We start from the raw sequence: 12818 nt of genomic DNA on the forward strand, positions 1-12818 counted from the left end.
GCTAGCCAGCAGCAGGAGCTGCGGGGAGAAGGTGTCAGCAGCGGTGTGCAGTAACACCTCCCTTCACTGTCCCAGCCTGCGTAAGATGCTATTTTGTGATATATAGCACCTGGATTAGTGGCTGCCTGGAGTCACTCTCCGTGCAAGTTGTCATTATCAAAGTGTGCCCTGGCTTGGGAGGAGGGGAATGCACATTTGTTTGAATGTATGCAGTGTATGGCTGTATGTATGAGTGAGGCATTATATGTAGTATGTATATGGGGACAGTGTACTGTGTGTTTGTGTGTGTGTGTGTGCTTTGTTCACTGTCACTGCATTCCTTCAAATGTACTGGGGTACCTGTGATCATCTCCCCTCCCTAACTCACTGTGTCTATCTCCCACATCTCTCTATTCCCTCCCTGCCACCCAATGTCTATTTCCTCACTATCACCGCACCCTACTCTATCCTCTCTGTACCGGCGCCTTTCTATCTCCTCCCTAACACCCTGCAACTCTCTATCCCCTCCCTACCACCCTGCCTCTCTCTATCCCCTACCTACTTCTCTCTATCCCCTCCCTACCTCCCTGCCTCTCTCTATCCCCTCCCTACTTCTCTCTGTCCCCTCCCTACCGCCCTGCCTCTCTCTATCCCCTCCCTACTTCTCTCTGTCCCCTCCCTACCACCCTGCTTTTCTTTATCTCCTCCCTACCACTCTGTGCCTCTCTATGCCACCTTACTACCACCCTGCACTATCTATGCCACCTAGTTAGTGGTGTAGGTGAGAGGCGGTGGGGAGTTGACAGACATTTTTCCTAGGGCGCCAAGAAACCTTGCATCGGCCCTGAGGACATGGCCAATGGCCTCCCACTTTCCCACCTTTCTGTAATGTTGGCCATGCAGCAGGGGACACGGCCAATGGCCTCCCACTTTCCCACCTTTCTGTAATGCTGGCCATCAGTGGCAGAGTAGAACTGTACTTGAGGAATGTGATGTCCTTATGGATGACATATATAAAGCCACTAAGCTACTGTAGTTATAGGACCAGCACCAACTGAGAAGGAGCAGAAGGTGCTGCATTGTTAGTGTGCAGGGCAGCCATCAAGGGGGAGAGGGAGAAGAACTGCAGGCAGGGCCGGCTCTACCATTAGGCAGCTTTAGGTAGCTGCCTAGGGTGCCAGGATCTGGGGGGCGCCACCAATTTGCTTATCAAAAATTAAGCTTGTCTATGAGGATCCTTGTTGTATTTAATGCAGATGGCGGCTGTGGAACTTCTAAGACCTCACCCCCATACTTTCCTTATAGGCATAATTCCCTACTTTGCTGGCCTCCTCCTTATACTCTATTCTGGGTGGCAAAGGGAAAGGAGGGAATTTGCCGACATTCCCCAGGGGCTGGTAGGACTAGCCGATTTTTGGGAGCGATTTTATGGAATGTTTGGCAATTTTTATGGAATGTTAGGCAAGTATGCCTGAAGGGGTTGGAAAGTGATTATTCGTGGCAGTATGGGGGGGGGGAGTAGGTTGAAGTTTTGCCTAGGGTGCTGAGAAGCCTTACACCGGCCCTGACTGCAGGGACTAGCTGGGATGGTCAGGCTGTGGGGAAGGAAGGTCAGGCACTAGTGGGGAGGGTTAGGCTCCAAGGGGGAGGTCTCAAAAGTTTTCCACGGAGGGAACCCCTAATCTAGACACCTGTGAGAATAAAAGAGAAACATATGTAAAATATACAAAATATACAATCCGAAAAAGAGCAAAAGGTAGGGCAATGTAAATCTTAAATTACACTGTAGGAGAACAGAAAAAAAGCATACAATAATCAATCATTAAAGAAAACATGTAAGGACAAAGTTGTCATTAAGTACGCGGGGTGTCAATGTATCCAGCAAATAGATCCATCTAATCTCCGCTTTTAGCAATACCAATGATCTGTTGCCCCCACGGGCTAATGGAGGGACATGATCAATGATACTATAGCGTAGGGAGGTCAGTGAATGTCTGGCCTCGACCAAAATGTTTACTCACAGGATGTTCTCCACGGCCAGGATTTAACGCAATTTTAATATTAGACCTGTGTGCGGGAGCCCGTTCTTTAAAAGCCCTGTCGGTTTTTCTGACATAATGTCGGCCGCAAGGGCAGCTCAAAAGGTAAATCACGTACTTAGAGTGACAGCTGACATTGTGTTTAATCTTAAAGAAGTAGAAGAAAATAAACTCTTTTTTGCTGGGGCACTGCTTTCTAAATCAATTATGAATTTAAAATATTTTATTCAAATTGGATAAAAATACATACATCACATACTGTATAACATAGAAAGACATAGGGGGCGAGATTTATTGTGTTGACCGTTTTTCTGAAAATGCGATTTTAACTCAAATCGCCATATATCGCCATTTTTTAAAATCGCATTTTTTTCCAGAAATCGCGTATTGAATGGCTGGCGCAAAGCCGCCAGGAAAGTGCGATAGATGGCAATAGACGACGATAAGGTGCGAATTGAGTCGATGTAATACGCCATAAAAGTGCGATTTCCGGGTTAGGTCATGTGCGTATTTGCGGCCAACCGGAATGCGATTTACACCAATACACCTGATCAGCCCATACAACATGCTAACCTATTGGCCCACCTTAGTCCCTTGCAATACGCATCACACCCCCTATATAAAGGGGCGCAGACGCCATTTTACCCTTTGAAAGGGAGTAAGGTGTTTGAGATGGAGAGGAGAGGAGGATTGGTTAGGTGCAGAGGAGGCAGAGGGACAGCCAGCTTGGGCCCAAATACCCCAACCACTGGGAGAGGTAGGGGAGTGAGAGGCAGCACTGCCAGAGGCAGGACAGGGAGAGCCAGCATGCTCCTAGCAATAGCTGCGCCAGGGAGAGGCCACATGGTGGAAGCTGAGCAGGTGGCTATGGAGGATGAGGAGGAAGCAGGCACAAGCCAGGTGTCCTCACAGGAGGAACAGAGTGCCAGGCACACAGAGGAGGAGCTGCAAGAGGGGGATTTCTCTGAGGTGGACTGGCCTATGCAGGAGGCAGAAGGAGGTGCTGGGGGAAGAACCAGGACAGGAGGAGGAGGAGGAGGAGGAGGAGGAGGAAGAGGGTGAGGCTGAAAATGTGGAGGAGGATGATGCAGCTCGTACAGCTAGTGGGAGTTAAGTCAGGTTCTCTTATGAGGAGAATATGGCCCTGGTGCGTGCACTCTTGCTCCTGTATGACCGCCTACTTGGTCCTCACCATCACGGCACAAGTGTGGCAAGGAAGAAGGGGATGTGGGACAGTATCACCTCCGCGGTAAATGCAGTTAGCACACACAAGAGGAGTGTGCGCAACGTCAAAAAGCGATACAATGACATCAAGCTCCTCCTCAAAGCCAAGCTTGCCCTGGAGAAGAAAGAGGCCTGTCGCACAGGAGGTGGCCCTAGGCAGGAAGTCCGCTTTAAGGCCTATGAGAGGCTGCTACGCCGAATCATCCCACCGGAGGTGCTTCCCGGCATCCACATTGCCGACACAGATAGGCCCCCACTCCACCGCCAACTGGTAAGTGTCCACACATGTCAACTACACATTTTGCTATGTCATGTGCGCATGCTATTATGGTGGTATGCTTTATGTGTCCAAAAGATTGCTGTGTGTGGAACTACTTATCCCAGCAAAATCACATTTTGCTACCTTGCATTGCTAAATAATGGACTGTGCATTTTGCTGGGTTATGTAGTTCCACAGATCCAATGAATGTGTGCTGTCCTAATCACTGTAGGGCTGCAGTGTACTTGATTGTTTGGGGGACATTTACCAAAATGGATTCGTAGAAAAAAGGTGTATTCGTAGGCAGAAATACACCTTTTTTTTACCAATTTGTATTTTCGGGATTTACAATCCCGAAAATACAACAATTCGTATTCCTAAAGATGGAACATTCGTATTTGTATTTACAAATACGAATGTCCTACACCATCGATAGAATACGACAGAAATCACCATTCAAAAGAATGGTGGTTCCTGATGTACTAAGCAGCTGTACTGATAATACGGCTGCTAAGTGGTGTGAAACACCCACGCAAATACGACAGGAAAATACACCTTGCTTTCCCTGTCGTATTTGCTTTAAGCCTGCACGGATCAGTCAGATTCGTGCAGGCTTCAGTGTAAAAAAATAGAAAAATTAAATAAATAAATAAAAAAAACGGCGTGGGGTCCCCCCCACAGCTGAAACCAGCACCAGGCTGAAGGAGCCGGGGCCGGTAATTAAAAATCAGGGAACCCGACAAATAGGGGTTCCCCGATTTTTAACAACCAGCCCCAGGCTCCAGGTCCGGGGCTGGTTCCCAAAATACGGAGGACAAAATGACTAGGGGTCCCCCGTATTTCAAGAACCAGCCCCAGGCACAACCAGCCAGCAGGGTAATGTCACAGCCGGGGGACACTTATGATATAAGGTCCCGCGGCCAAAACATTAACCCCCTGACCGGTCAGCCTGGCCATGGGCCCTGGGGGAGTGGGGACCTTCCCAATGAAGGGGTCCCCCCCCCTCCAGGACTTACCTGACCAGGCTGAAGCCTGGTACTGTCCCCGATGCCCCTGGGCGGTGGGCATCGGGCTGATTCAAGTGTAAAAAATAGAATAATCTATTGTTTTTTACTGTGGCACTACAAGTGCCAGCAAGCTGGGACTTGGAGAACCACAAGTCTCAGCCTGCGGGGCATTAAAGGGCCCGCTGGCACTTGTAGTTCCACAGTTAAAAAAATAGTACACAAAACACACTGACACACATTTAAAATAAAACTTTAATACATACAAAGCCCACACATACTAATACTTACCTATCTTCTTCCCGTAGGTAGCCCTGGTCCTGATGTCCTGTGTCGTCTTCGGGATCCATGTCGACGTCCTTCTTCATGTCGACGTCGCTGTCGGCGATGGCGTCCGGGTCCGACGAAATCCATGGAGGAAGCTGTGGAAGGAAACCATACTCACCTGTCCCAGCGCGACGTAGTCCAGGTAAGGGTCTTGGCAAAAAAAAAAAACGACACCCCGAAACCAGCCGAACAGCTGTGCCGCACGGTGTTTGTTTACATTGTGCGGCTCCGCCTCCCAAATGCCGCTATTGGCCGCCTTGCGGCCTAGCGGCTCCTGATATTAGCGGCCGTATATATGTGCCGCTAATACGAATCATTACACCATCGGAGGGTTACAAAGCAGTCGTATCTGACTGCTTTGTAATTTCCCCTCCGGAACGCGACTTTGCATACGACTCAAACAGTCGTATGCAGCCGTAGGGGAAATACCAATACGAAAAACTAGGTTTTTCATATTGGTAAATTTCCCCCTTGATCCATATCAATCCTCTGGGTAGTTGGAAAAGCACTTTACAGTCACTTTTACATGTGTAATCTGTTGGTCTTTCCTGTTATTTGCAAGTGGATTCAAAATATCGTTCACAGTCATAATACTGAAATAACCACTTCAGTTCAAAGTGTTCACATTCCTTATGTAATCATATCAGAGTAAAAAAGTTTGATTTAGGTAAAGTTTTTATCAGCATATTTGAAAAAGTGACAGTTAGGTGCAAATGATCATAATGGAAAATGTCTTCTTCTTTCAAACAGCTCCATCTCTGGAGTCCCAGCCTGCTGTTGAGCAACATCAGCCACATCCGATTGTTCACACTGTCCAGTCTGCAGGTGAGATATCATAGTGTTACACAAACACATTGCACATTTCACACATGGCTGTCCCCACCACAGTAGCCTGTGCCAATGCATAATGCATGAGCAACACCTAACCATTCCAACTAAGGTAACATGACCCACCATACACCAATCTGCATAGCATACTTACCACTCTTTTCTCATGTGTAGGTCCTTCACAACCGATGCCTGAACCTACGGATCCCATGCAAAATATGGACGACATGAGTGAAATCATCCTTGAGACGGTGCCATCGTTGGAACCTGTACAAAACCAAGCACACCCAGTCAATGAGGCCCCCTATACGCAGTCACATAGGCAGCAGCCCCCAATCATTGCAGCCACCAACACCCCCACTAGTGCGGAGGAGTTGGCGCAATCCATCCATCTTTTTAAGGGGAAACAACTAGCTTTTATGGAGGTGCAGACCACCCAACTAGAAACCGTGAAGGGGTATGTGCGTAACATAGCTCTGCAAATGAGACGAATTTCTCAAAGTGTGCGGGCTAATGTAGGGACACAAATTCGTCTTGTCTCCACATTAGACACATGCTTAGCAGAAATTGGCCAAGCCATTCAGGGCCAAACTACTAATTTTAGAGCACTAAATGCCAATATGGTTGAACAGACCCAAGCTATTAATGGCCAAACAACTGCGTTGATGTCCCTACAAACGCAAATCAGCCTCAGTGCAACAACTTTGTTAGGTCAGCACTAAACCACATCTACCCAAAGCAGTAGTGTGTCCTCCACACCCATGAGTGGGTCCCCCACTACTCCCCCACGGCGTAGTGTCCGTACTAGGGGTGGTGGTGCCACTAGTGGTAAGGGTGCTAATACCTGGGCTGTATTCAAACATGAATAATGTTCTTTGCATTTACATGTGTATCATGTTTTCTTTTTTTCCTTCACTCACACAGTGATTGTGCCTGCAAATTTTTTATATGCTATGGCCTATGGCTAAATTTTTCAGCAAGTAAAAATTATTTGCATCCAGCAAACTTGTTGTCATTCTTTACAAATGATTACCCACACTGTTCTATTATGTATTGTCAACCAGTCACATTTTAGCAGACACGGGACTTTGGGTTGTGTGTGCTTATTTGTCATGGAATTTTAAGGAAATAGTCACATTTGAAGGGGATAAGCATTGGGAATTGCATACTGTATGTAGGAGCCACTTGTTTTGCAACATTTCAACCACCTCAGATCAATGATCCATGTCACCTCCATCCATTAAGCCTATGTTAATTTGTATTTGCCAACATTTGTACACACAGAAAACTACAGTACTTACTTGACATTGTTATAGGTGTTATCATGTTGCCAGGCATAAAGTATGCTGTGGTGGGGTAGCTTGCAGGTGTTGCCCATTATTGTTGGTCTGCTTCTGGGCAATTAACATGGACAGGGGAAAATGTAATGTTGCCAATGTATGTGTGTTACAGGTTCCCCATTACTATTCATTGTACTGTTAGGATGGGACAAAGTTATATTTCCACACAATATATATATTCAGTATACATATCCAAGGACTTATCCATGTGACATATCGTAATTACAAGCTACTATCACCTGTTGTCATCAATCAAAGACTACCAGCTCAATCTATTTTGAAGCCTCATCACCTGTTGCTGTCAATAGAAGAGATCGTGAAGTGAATGTATAGCTTAAATGTATAATTACAACATGTCTTACGTCAGAGAGCCGACTAGAACTGCTGACAAGTACTAAATACGTTCTTCCATATATGTAATGATTTAAATAGTTAGCATTATCACCATATATGAAAGCACCCCCATACTATTTGTGGCCATATATAGATAGGTTTAAAAGGTATAAATTGGATGATGTGACGACAGCAGAGTGGGAAGTGCTGGGGCCCTGCCCCTGCCCCTCCTCCTCCACACTCCACATGTTCCTGGATGCTGTGCTGTTCTGTTCTGTCTGTCTGGAATTAAGCAATATTGTATAATATATTATTTTGGATAAATATGTAATTACGTGTCATTTATTTATCCTCGAACTTAACAGTGGATTTATTCCCAACTTATCAGTACACACCCAAATTACCTGTGAAATGCTGCAGGATCATCCGTGTACGAACCACATCCCCCCTCCGTGTACTTCGCACTACAACATCAGTAGTTTGAGCTTCCTGCACGACTGCTGCAGGGGCCCGGCTCCCCCTGCCCGGCTCAGCTGTAAGTAATTGCCGCAGCTGTGTCCCCCCAGCCGCCTTGCAGCGTCCCCCCCACCTGCACAGGTAAAGACTGGGGATGGTGCGGCGGGCGGCGGGGTGTAACGTAACTATAGCACTGCAGCCCCCGGCGCCCGCACATGCATAGCGCCCCCCCGCGGTCGCGGGGGCTGCGGTGCTATAGTTACGCCCCTGTGCAGCATGCAGCAAGCCTGGACAACCAAAACCACTTTGGCAGGGTGGTATAGCAGTGTACCTGCTGACCTGTCCAAACACCGAAATAGGCTTTTCAGCACCCCAAAGGTGCGTTCCACTACATTGCGGGTAGCAATATGTGCAGCATTGTAGCGGTGCTGTGCAGGGCTTTGTGGGTTCCGCAGAGGTGTCATGAGCCACGAATGACACCCATATCCTGAGTCACCTAACATGTAAAGGGATTTGTGTGGTCACATATCATGTGGGTAATTGGTACATAATAGTAGCAGCCTATACTATATTGTTTGGGCTGGTATAAACAATTACAACAGAAATGACTCTTGATTAGAAGGTTACACACATGGATGTTAAAAGGAAAGACATAGGTAAGCAAACAGCATGTAAACAGTGGTAAGTGACTTACCAAGTAGCCAGCCCTCTGGCATGGTGTGGTTGTGGAAACGGTCCCAGAGAGCTGAGTGCCGCAGGATATAGGCATCATGGCAGTTCCCGGGGTATCCTGCAACCACACTGAGAATTCTGAGGTTGGCATCGCAGACCACCTGCACATTGAGGGAATGTCTGCCCCTGCGATTAACATAGACATGCTCCCTCACGTGCGGGGCCCGAATCCCAATGTGGGTGCAGTCTATGGCTCCCAGCACATTTGGAAATGCTGAGAGCCGATAGAATGCAACCTTCAGGTCCTGCCACTCGGACTCACAACGTGGGAATGTGATATATGTGCGCCACAGCTTCTTTTATGCATTTAACACTTGAGAAAAATGTTTAGAGAAAGTGGCTTGTGACACCCCCAAGGCCCATGAGCTCACAGACTGAGTGGAGCCTGTGGCAAACAAGTGGAGGGCGCACATTAATTTCTGCATCCCAGACACTGCATAGTTGGCCCCCCCACAAGGGTCCAAATCATCTCTCACCTGCTCATATAAGTTCAACAGGCTCTGTCGGTTCAACCTAAACATGTCCACCACCTGTTGATCAGAGAGGGAGTCCAGGTACACCCTAGCACGGTACCGACGAGAAGCACGGAGTGGTCGGGGTACCTGGATCTGGTGGGCAGCATCATCCCTCCTGCGTAGCTCCTCCAAACGCCCCAACTCACACACTAGGACCTCCAGTCCACTCTGCAAAATGTCCATCTCAAACAGCCTCACAGGTGTCCATAATCATGTGGGAGTATATGTAGGGGAGTTAGTAAGTGCTATGTGGGTCACCTGTGAGATATTTAACTGTTTCTACACTCAAACGCTGGCGATTAAGCAAATCGCCACCCTGTACTTGGTCTATTTTTTGGGGGGGCAAAAATCGCATTTTGCTGGCGATTTCCAAATGCGGCAGATATTAAATTAGCGATTTGTATCTTTTTCAATGGGAAAACATCTGGATGCGATGTTGTAAATCGCCACTTCAGAAAGTGCGAATTAGCGGTAAAAAGTGCGATTTATGCCGCAAATCGCAACCCATTAAGTAGTCGATTTGGGAAAAAAATGAAAAAACGGCTGTTTTTGCGATAAAAATCGCCAAAAACCCAACAGCGATCTCTAATAAATGTCACCCACAGTGTTTAGACTATTGCACTACCATTTCATACGCTCTACTGAAATGTGTGGTGCATAAATCTGGTAAAATAACCGTGTTGGCGAAAAAATGTTAATCTTAAATTTGAACAATGTGGGTAAAGAATTTCTACCACTTTAATAAGTTGATATGTCCCTGCAGTCTGGTATGCTAGGTGTTAGATACACTATATCAATTGTGTAACAAAAGAGGGTGTTTAACCCCTTCACGACATTTGACGTATATATACGTCATGGCCGGGAAGTACTTCCCGACCGTTGACGTATATATACGTCATGGCTTAAAACTGTCACTGCGTCTAGAGACGCAGTGACAGAGGGACGATGTCTGCTGTCCCTGACAGCAGACATGTCCGTGCATGCCCAGGGGGGGCTGCGATGCCGCCCCCCCGTCGGCGATCGCTGTGATTGGCTGTTCAGTGTGAACAGCCATTCACAGCGTTTTCTGTGTCACCGGCGAATAACGTTCGCCGGTGACACGGGATCGGAGGTGATTGGTGCTGTAAAGTACAGCACCAATCACCGCGGGGTGTAAGGGTGACACTGGTGTCACCCCACCTCACCCCGCCCGCCCCCAAAGGCCGTGATTGGTTCGTCGGACCGACGGACCAATCACAGCCAAGGAGGGGGGTTTAAACTAACGGTGACTGCACTGCAGACGCCATTCCGGTCTGGAATAGCGTGCAGTGCGGTCACCGTGCCCAGCTGCCGCCAATACTGACCAGAACCCATCCAAATACTTACCTGATCACTGCCTAGATATTGCTTATTCTTGTGACATCTTGTGACATCCTGTGACATCTTGTGCTGCTGCGAGTTATTAGATAGAGAGAGAGATAGAGAGAGATAGAGAGAGATAGAGAGGCCTAGTGCTATATTTTGTGCTGCTGCAGTGTGATAGAGCTATAGATAGAGAGATAGAGAGAGATAGAGAGAGAGAGAGAGAGAGAGAGATAGTGACAGATAGTGACAGATTGTGCTATATATTTTTTATATAACTGAAAGAGATATAGAGAGATAGAGAGAGATAGAGAGGCCTAGTGCTATATTTTGTGCTGCTGCAGTGTGATAGAGCTATAGATAGAGAGATAGAGAGAGATAGAGAGAGATAGAGAGAGAGAGATAGTGACAGATTGTGCTATATATTTTTTATATAACTGAAAGAGATAGAGAGAGATAGAGAGAGATAGAGAGGCCTAGTGCTATATTTTGTGCTGCTGCAGTGTGATAGAGCTATAGATAGATAGAGAGAGATAGAGAGAGAGAGATAGAGAGAGATAGAGAGATAGTGACAGATTGTGCTATATATTTTTTATATAACTGACTGCTGCCCCCCCTTTTGTGCTGATCAGTATAAATTAACTGATCAGCAACTTTTTGGGGGCGCAGGTTTTTTTTTATATATAGATATACCTGTCAGTGCTGCTGCTGCAGTGTCATAGAGTGATAGATAGTGAGAGATAGAGAGATAGAGAGAGATAGTGACAGAGAGTGATAGAGAGTGCTAAATTTTGTGTCTGCTGCCCCCGCCTTTTGTGCTGATCACTATATCTGAGGTGATCAGCAACTTTTTGGGGGTACAGAGGTTTTTTTTTTTATATATACCTGTCAGTTGCTGCCAGTTGCACTGTCAGTTGCACCAAAGGTTGTGCACCTGCTGCCCCTCACTGGTAATCAGTGTCGCATCACTGATCACCTTTTTTTATTTTTTGTGAGTGCTGTGGGGTCTTTTTTAAATTTTTTTTTTACACACACTGTGATTTTGTGTGTGTCCTGTGGCCACTGTGCGCTGATCAGTGACGTACATCACTGATCAGCTTTTTCGGCACAGGGTTGATCTATTTTTTTTTTTTTTGATCAAATTCCTGTTGCCTTTGAGCGCTGTTCAGTGACGGACGTTACTGACCAACATCTGTGCTCAATTTTTGGCGCAGGACCTTTTTTTTTTTTTTAACCCCTTCCATTTTTTTTTTTTAACCCCTTCCATTTTTTTTTTTTTAACCCTTCAATTTTTTTTTTTTGGTATTTTTTTTTTCTGCACTACATACACACTACACACTACATACCCCCCGGGTTGAAATAAAGTTTGTACCCCCCCCTACACTATACACGTGTTGAAACATTTCACTACCAGTAACACAAAAATATAAATGGCATCCCAAATGTCATCCCAAATGTCGTCCCAGTCATCCAGGAGAATGTATTCAGTGGAGGAGGCATATGCCATGCTTGCCTCTGACTCTGACACAGCCAGTGAGGCAAGCGGGGAATTTGAAGGATTCGTCTTAAGCTCTTCTTCCTCCTCTGGTGATGAGGGACCCCCTCAAAGACGCCCCCGTAGAGCAGCTGAGACCCCCCCCAATAATTGATCTCGTATGGACCCCACCACCAGACAATTTTGAGCCCCAGGTTCCTGAGTTTTTGGCCATCCCAGGAATCCAATTTGATTCAACAGGTCTCAGAGAAATTGACTTTTTCAAATTATTTTTCTCTGATGATTTTATAAATTTAATGGTGGACCAAACTAATTTATATGCCCAGCAGTTTATTGCTCAAAACCCCACGTCATCATTTGCTAGGTGGACCCCTGTAGATGCAGTAGAGATGATGACGTTTTGGGGTCTGGTGTTACACATGGGCATAGTAAAAAAGCCACAAATTAGGCAATATTGGAGTACAGATGTTCTGTACAGCACCCCATTTCACCGTATGGCCATGCCCCGGGCTCGTTTTGAAGCAATCCATAAATTTATACATTACACCGATAATGCACAGTGCCCACCCAGAGATGATCCCACCTTTGACAGGCTATTCAAAGTCAGGCCGGTCATTGATCATTTCAGTGCCAAATTTGCAGAGCTATACATCCCTGATAAATGTATTAGTATCGACGAGTCCCTAATACATTTTAAAGGAAGGGTTAAATTCCGCCAGTACCTTCCCAGTAAGAGGGCAAGGTATGGCATAAAAATGTATAAGCTGTGTGAAAGCACCACAGGGTACACCCACAAGTTTAGGGTATATGAAGGGAAGGATTCAAGAATTGAACCACCAGAATGCCCCCCCTCCCTCGTAGGTGTTAGTGGAAAAATTGTCTGGGATTTAATGCACCCCTTCCTGGATAAGGGTTATCACCTCTATGTGGATAACTTTTACACCAG

The 12818-nt window shown here is 46.5% G+C and overlaps 1 long non-coding RNA gene across 1 annotated transcript; it reads right to left on the minus strand.

The window, feature by feature from the left end:
- Positions 1–5520: 5520 nt before the first annotated feature.
- LOC146046451 (uncharacterized) lies at positions 5521–7836 on the minus strand. The gene is made up of 3 exons (XR_014465894.1): positions 7738–7836; positions 6962–7054; positions 5521–5927 (listed from the first exon to the last, which is right to left on the minus strand). It is a non-coding gene; the product is annotated as an uncharacterized LOC146046451 (long non-coding RNA).
- Between the last annotated feature and the right edge of the window lie 4982 nt (positions 7837–12818).

The sequence above is a fragment of the Crinia signifera genome, chromosome 11, assembly GCF_055691185.1.
Source record: "Crinia signifera chromosome 11, ASM5569118v1, whole genome shotgun sequence".
In the NCBI taxonomy this organism is placed as follows: Eukaryota; Metazoa; Chordata; class Amphibia; order Anura; family Myobatrachidae; genus Crinia; species Crinia signifera.